Here is a 7,642-nt window from a genome sequence, read left to right as displayed (position 1 = left end):
AGCTTCGTAATTTCATATTTTTAACACAACTGTATCCGCCTTTACTTCTAATCAAAACTTTAGTATTTAATTCTGCTGTAATTTAGTTGATGACATTTATCGTGATTTAAAGTGATAAGATTTTTTTACGATTTCAAAAATGTATCGGAAACTATTGAAATACCGAAATTTTATATGAACTGTTTCAATTTAACAAATGTTTGAAGTCCCTCCACTTTCTCACACCATGTTAATAGGTAATAAAATGTATTGCCAACATTTTACAACCGGCGTCTTTGTTAACGATCAACGATGTCGTTTGCCACGGAGGCAATTTATTAAAAGTAATCCGGAGTTATTAGGAAAAGTGGAGCTTTTACGTTTTACCGGACCGTTTTTCCAATTTTTATCGCCGTAAAAACCTTTTTCGAACTCTGAAGAAATATTTGAAAATAGGAATAGAGCTAAGCCAGTCGAATTTGCATTTGTTAAGAAATTCAGCGATTTTCGTTCAAATACAACGTGTCGTTTTGAATTAATAACGCTATATAATTGGAAACTTAGGGAAACTAAAAATATTTTTGCATCTAATTCCTGTATAGCTGAAAATGTGTCGTTTGCTAGCCATGGATGAAACGTGGGTCTATTACTTAACACCCGAAATAAAAGAACAATAAAAAAATGGACTGAAAAGAGTGAAACGTCTCCAAAGCTGACCTAGACCGTTCCATCTGATGATGGCGTGATGATGTGATGGCGTCGGTTTTTTGAGATACGCGTGGGTTTATTTTCATTGACTATTTTGAAAAGTGACAAACTATCAACGACGAGTATTGTGCGAACGTATTGCAACGTTTTTCAAAAAAATCCATTTCTCATTAAGCCTGTTTCAGCAAGATAATGCACCAGCACACAAATCCGTATTTGCAATGACTAAAATTGACGAATTAAAAATGTAACTGCTATTTCACGCACCCTTTTCGTCAAATTTAGCCTCCTCGGATAATTTTATGTTCGTAGTCTTGAAAAAATGACTCGGTGGTCAAAGATTTTCTAATATCAGGCTATTTTGAGGAGCTTGACGATTCTCATTATAAAAAGGGTATCGAACTCATTGAACATCGCTGATAAAAGTGTATAGAGCTAAAAGAAGATTACGTTGAAATTTTAGTATAGATATTTTTAATTTAAATATTTTTAAAGATGGCCGACTTCTGGTTCTAACGGAAGTCGACCTTAACTTTGTTATTTTAAATAGAACACCCTGTATATTAATACATTTTTGAAATTTATGTAAAATTTTTGTATAAATGTGTCTGAAAACTTTCTTCGAAAAATGCATACTTTTTGAGTTATTATTTTTTTTGTAAAAAAATTGACCGTTACAGATCCTTATAAATTAATGTTTTACGAGGATACCCCTAAAGATATGGAAATGGTCTTGATTCGATTGCTTTTAGCAAAATTAGACGTATTTGGATCTTTGTTGAAAATTTTTTCATTTTATACGGGGTGTGTATGAAAAGTGTTCAAAATTTAACTTCATAAATATCAAACTTCTTTATTTTTTTAGATAGAACCACCCGGTTTTTTCTATTTTGATGCATTCAGGGGTGAAAAATAAGGCAAATATTTGAGTTAAACAGATCGTATTCGAAGTATTTTGCCAGATATACAGATAGTTTTAACTCGTCGTGGAACACCCTGTATAGTGTAGCTTATAAATATAGTTTGTGTTTCTAGAAAAATCATATTTTAAGAAAAACGTCGAATAGCAATTATTTTATTAACTTGCTTTTAAATGCTATCCAATTTACGGGAAAACCTCTAAATCACTCGATTGTTTGGGAATCATGTTCGTAACAGCAACAAAGTTGCTTTGGAGTTTAACTTGAAATACCCTAGACGTGATCCCACTACTCATTGAAGGTTTAACACATTTACAACTAATTATTTCACTTCAATTTATGAAATAATCCTTTTCAAACTCAGACACTCATCAAAAATTTTATTCCCAATATTTTATTTTGATTATAGATGATTACTTTAGTTAAATTTATAAGTCCAACTTTGTGATCATCTTTATTGAATAATCGAATATTAGGCACCTAACCTAACCAATTAACGAAGGTGGGGAGTGATCTTAACAAGTCCAACTTACTAAAAAGTTTAGATTACCAAATATAATAATAGATATAAATTTTTCATTAGAAGCATTCACAATTGTACGGAAAAAGTGCTTTTATCGAAAAGGATATATAACATTGGGACAAGAGCGTCGCTAAGGAGGACAGGGGGGCAGTTGCCCCCCCACCTCTAAAGATGAAATGTAGCTAGCTGCAAAGCGACCCAAGTCTTTAGGCCTTGCGAGCAATTGACTTCATTATCCATTAATAAATTCCGCATCGCTTGACAAATTAAAGTTTAATGTATATTACTGAAATATTCAGAAATAAAATTTTGACATCCGTTTTTAAAATCACCGTCATTTTTATCACGACTATATCAGATTTGCAAAAACGCAAGGCCATTAAACAGAGTAAAAATATGTAGGGTAGCATTCCCGTTAGTTTTGTATAATTTGTATCCAATCTGGAGCTTTGGACGTGGTCAAGCTTCGAAATGCACGTTAAAAGGATTTTACTTTTAATTAAAAACCACCTTGAAAATCCGGAAAAAGTGACAGACGAAATTATAAAGGAAGCTGCTATTGTTGACTAAAAAAAGTCGTAGAAGCAATCATCCAGCAGAAAGCCCTTCAGAATACTGGAAAAGGTCTTTAGTAATACCATACTTGGATTCAATTATCACCTCCTTTGAAATACGTTTTGCTGAAGAAAACACGACATCATTCGCATTATCTAAGTTACATCCGGCGAAGATAACAGCTGAAAATCTAAAGCCGCGTCCACACTATGCCGATCGACAAGGTCGATCGACAATGTCGAACGACATAGGCGACATTCGTCTCGTCCACACATAAACTGCTGTGTGGACGTATTTCATCAGTCGACTGTGAGTAGTTGAGTGCTGTGCTTTAGTGAAATAAGAAACAAAATAAGTGATGCAGATGCTCTTGTTGCTGTTGCTACTGCCATATTTATGTCCGCGCTTGTAGACCAACATATGCATCGTTCAAGAAGGTAAGTCGCTACCTTTTTACAACTACTTAACTTCTGTACTGTTATTTTTATAGATGAGGAAACCATTGTCTCCAATAAAATTTGTTAATAAAAATGGATTTCGACATTATTTATCAACACCCTAATTGATAACTTTTGAATTCCTGGAGGTTTTGGATTCGACCTAGTCTCGTTAATGGGAGAAAAAAGTACAGCACAACCGAATTTATAAAAGATTTATTATTGGATGAAGTGGATCCGTTAAATTTAGAATATAGATGCAACGCTGGATTCAAAAATTTTTTCCGGATGAAGAGTTCTGATTTTGAAAAATTACTGGAAATGATAGGACCCATAATTTAAAAAAAAAACTTTCAGAAAAGCCATTCCTCCAAGTGAGCGCTTTGCAATAACCATGCGCTTTTTAGCAAGTGGAGATTCATATTCGTCCTTGAGCTACCTGCTGAAGATGTCGAAACAAACAATTTCCTCCATCATACCTGATGTTTGTGCTGCACTCATCTCTGTACTTCAAGATGAAGTAAAAGTAAGTTAAAATAATATATAATAAATAATTACTGTTTCTTTGTGGTAATATGTCATAATTTTTGGTGCAAGCCTAGTGCAGTGACCACTGAGTCAAGGAGCTGATAAATAAAATAATAAATGGTTCCTATTTGGCTCCTATTGGAATAGCAATAATTCCTAATAATTCTAGGTCCCGATTCGCCAGCCACCGTGGCGCAGTGGTCAACTGTATTGACTAGTGACCAAAATCTTCATTAAAAAAAGTTCCTGTACTTAGAGCATTCAAAACTAATCGTATGTTTGATAATAGGTACAAAGGTATAAGAAAAAATTTGAAAATGAACTTACTTTATTAGATTTTTTCCCTCATAATAGTAATATTGTAATATAAAAGTATAAGAATTGTAATACAAAGGTATAAGAAAAATTTTTTTTCTCTCATAATCATATTGTTATATAAAAGTAATTAGTTAGGGTGTTTACAATGAAAACATGTCTTCTAAACCAGGAATGTTCGACTGACTTTCAGCTTGAACAGTAGGAGTTGGAGTAGGTGAAGGAGAGTATTCGGATTGGAAAGTGCTACATTCGGAACCAGGTGATGACAATAGCGGGGTTGCAGTATTCTGTGGTCGATGGTGAGAGTAGCTATAGGGAGCTTGCGAATAAAATTCCGTGTTAGGACCACTGCAGCTAGATTGAGGGATACCAGGGTTGTACATGCCAATTTCTGCCTCATACAAGACATGATTTATAGCATTTTGAACGGAAAATCTTGCTTGGGGTGAATTAAGTTTTCGTATTTTTATTGCAATTTGCTCACCAAAAAGAGAATACTCATCCTTTGCATCTTCTTTTTTTGTTTTGAATAGATTTCATAACATTCAGAGCTTCATTGGTGTCGTGATAGGAGGAGCTGCAAGAGGTCCGTGTTTTCTTTTAAATCCCAATTTAGGAGACCTGAATTCTCTTTCCTTGGGTGACTTTGTTACCGACGACACATCCTCTCTTTCCTTGTCTTCATCACCAGCAGTGTCCTTGTTGACTTCACTGTCTCCAATTTGTTGATTTTGTGAAACCTGTAAAAAAGAGAAAAAGAATATCTAGGTTATAAGTAATAATTAAATAAATATATTTAACACTTATTACATAAATATATTTATTTTCATTTTCAGAAACCAGAAAATGCATCTGATTGGAACATCATTGCGAAACAATTTCATGACCTATGGCAATACCCGAATTGCATCGGAGCGATCGACGGCAAGCATATAACTCTACAAGCCCCAATTCACTCTGGATCTGAATTTTTTAACTACAAGTCTTTCCACAGTATCGTTTTACTCGCTATAGTGGACGCCTCTTACAATTTCATCTATACAAACGTTGGTTGTCAGGGAAGAATTTCTGATGAGTGTTTAATAATACATCTTTCAAAGAACAACTTGATACTAACGCTTTACATCTTCCTCCACCATGTCCTTTACCAGGACGACAATTACCAATGCAGTATTGTCTTGTGGGAGCGTTTCAATTAACTGTAAATTTAATGAAGCCATTTTCTGGTACATACGCAAGAGGATATAAGGAAAGAATATTCAACTACAGACTAAGTCGAGCCCGCAGAGTTTCCGAAAACGCTTTCGGTATTCTTTCATCTAGTTTTCGTGTGTTAAGGAAGCCGATGTTATTAGAACCAGATACAGCAACTAAAGTGACTTTGGCTACAGTTTACTTGCATAAATATTTAAGGAAAACCTCATCACGATCTATCTATTCTCCAAATGAAATGTTTGACAAAGAATGCCCAGATAATGGAGAAGTAGATCCAGGTTTGTGGAGACGAGATTTATCATCATCTCAGCTTTCTAGCGGTCGAGTAGTCTCTAGAAGAAGTTGTTCGCCACAGGGTGAACTGCATTACCAATACAACAAATAAATTCGACATCTGATTTTCATTAGTACATTGTAAACATTTAAATTTTGTTTACCTTGGGAAACTATTGTAAATTATTGTACTTTAATGAATAAATAGAAACATTATTACTTACCTCAGTGTCCAATGTTTTTCTTGGTTTGTTTTTGTCAGCAAGGAATAACAATCGGCCATAGGCGAACCACTTGCTTTGGTAAATCTCATCTGTTCCACTGCCTGGTTTTTGAGAGTCCTTTTCTCTTTTCTTTTCGCGAGAAAACTGTGATTGGAGGTTCTTAATTTTTTTCTCTACCTCTGACTTTTCGATTCCAAAAGAAACTGCGATTTCTGTAAGTAAATCGTGCCTTTTGTTTTTGTACTCTTAATTTGTAGAGTCCCAGAGTTGAGGGCGGTCTCTGTACATATCAATAAAATTTAATGTTTGTTCTTCTGTGAAATTCATTTTGATAAAACAATTAACTTTGGTAAAACACAATTATAGAACCACTCCTCCCGTTGCGCACACAGGTTTTAACAAAACTAATGGTTTAAAACTTTATTATCACGCTCAACAGGTCCAAACTTGGAAATTATTTCCATTCGACTGAAAACAAAAATGCACTTCATTCGGGTTACATTCGACTCGACAAATGTCGATCGACTAAGTCGACAGCGGTCGATCGACACAGTCGACATAGTGTGGACGCGGCTTTAGACAAACTTGTGATTCTATTGCCCAGTTTTATTATTTACCGAACATAGAAAATGAAATCGAAATTTGGCAGCAATTGTGGCACGATAGGCTTAATCTAAAAAATCTAAAACAGTTGTTGATGCCCTAAAAGAAACAAATCTTTCTTTCCCGAAACGGAAAAAGTATTAAAAATTTTGAGCGAGCTGTACAGTAAAACGATCCTTTAGAGGCCTCAGAGCATAAACATGGCTAAGAAGCACCATGGCAGAAGATCGCCTTAATTATCCAGCCATGATGAGTGTACACAGAGATTTAATAAATAAAAACCTAAATAATTTTAATGAAAAAGTGGTTGAAAGTTTTGCAATATATTCCCGCAGGTTATGTTTTAATCAAATATTATTTCTGTTAAAATAAATAATTATTGTGTTTAAATGTTTGACTTAGCTGACGAGGGATTGTGAAGTTTTATTTATTGATATTGATATTGAATAAGAAGTTACTAAGTGTTATTAATCATTTTAGTAACATTCTCCATAGATGAAAAGTAAATTATAAGAAAATAAAAATTGGCAAATAGCAAATTTTCATAGATTAATCAAGAACTAAAGTCCCATCTTAAAAATTAGGATTAACAAGATAGTTGTAATCCAAACACATCACTCAATAAGTCGGATTACAAAGAAAAACACATTTATTTTGCAGAAATGGATTTTATTCATCAATCTATTCTCCTTCAAGAGCAATACAATCATTTCATCTTCTCGATGCCGTGCTTGCAGAAGGATTTGTCTTTTGCGTTAAAATAGGCTTCAGTTTTAGCAATCACTTCTTCATTAGTGCTGAATTTCTTACCGGCGAGCATTTTTTTGAGATCGGTACTCACTGGAGGCAAGATCTGGACTATACGGTAGATAAGGAAGCAATTCGAAGTGTAAATCATTCAATTTAACCATCGTTGCCATGTCTTGTGAATCAGTGCATTGTCTTGATACATTCTGTTGATACATAGTTGTATACACAATGCCTTCTGATATCTTCACGACATCATCTATCTCACGCAATTTCAATTTACGATAAGATATAACGAATTTGTAGACTTTTTTGATGTTTTCAGTAGTAACCACCACAATTGGATGACTAGAACGTTTACCATCATCAGTGTCTGTACAACCACGTTTAAATTCAACAAACCAATGAATAAATGGTTCTTTTCGATGGAGCAGAGTCTGAGTTACATGTTTAAAGCTATGGCTGATCTTGTTTTTCATCAAGAAACAATGATAAATTAACAAACGAAATTTTTTTGGAAATAACAAAATTAGTTTTACTTAAACGTCTGTCACTTTTTTCTGACTAAGCGAAATTTCATGAAATTTTACACAGTCTTTTGACAGTTGGTAC

General features: G+C 34.1%; 1 pseudogene; it reads left to right on the top strand.

Moving 5' to 3' along the window:
* Nucleotides 1-3,105: 3,105 nt before the first annotated feature.
* LOC130448250 (uncharacterized) lies at nt 3,106-5,167 on the top strand (annotated as a pseudogene).
* The last annotated feature ends 2,475 nt before the right edge of the window (nt 5,168-7,642 follow it).

Source organism: Diorhabda sublineata, chromosome 8 (assembly GCF_026230105.1).
Source record: "Diorhabda sublineata isolate icDioSubl1.1 chromosome 8, icDioSubl1.1, whole genome shotgun sequence".
Lineage (NCBI taxonomy): Eukaryota > Metazoa > Arthropoda > Insecta > Coleoptera > Chrysomelidae > Diorhabda > Diorhabda sublineata.
This window is presented reverse-complemented; position numbering and strand designations above follow the sequence as displayed.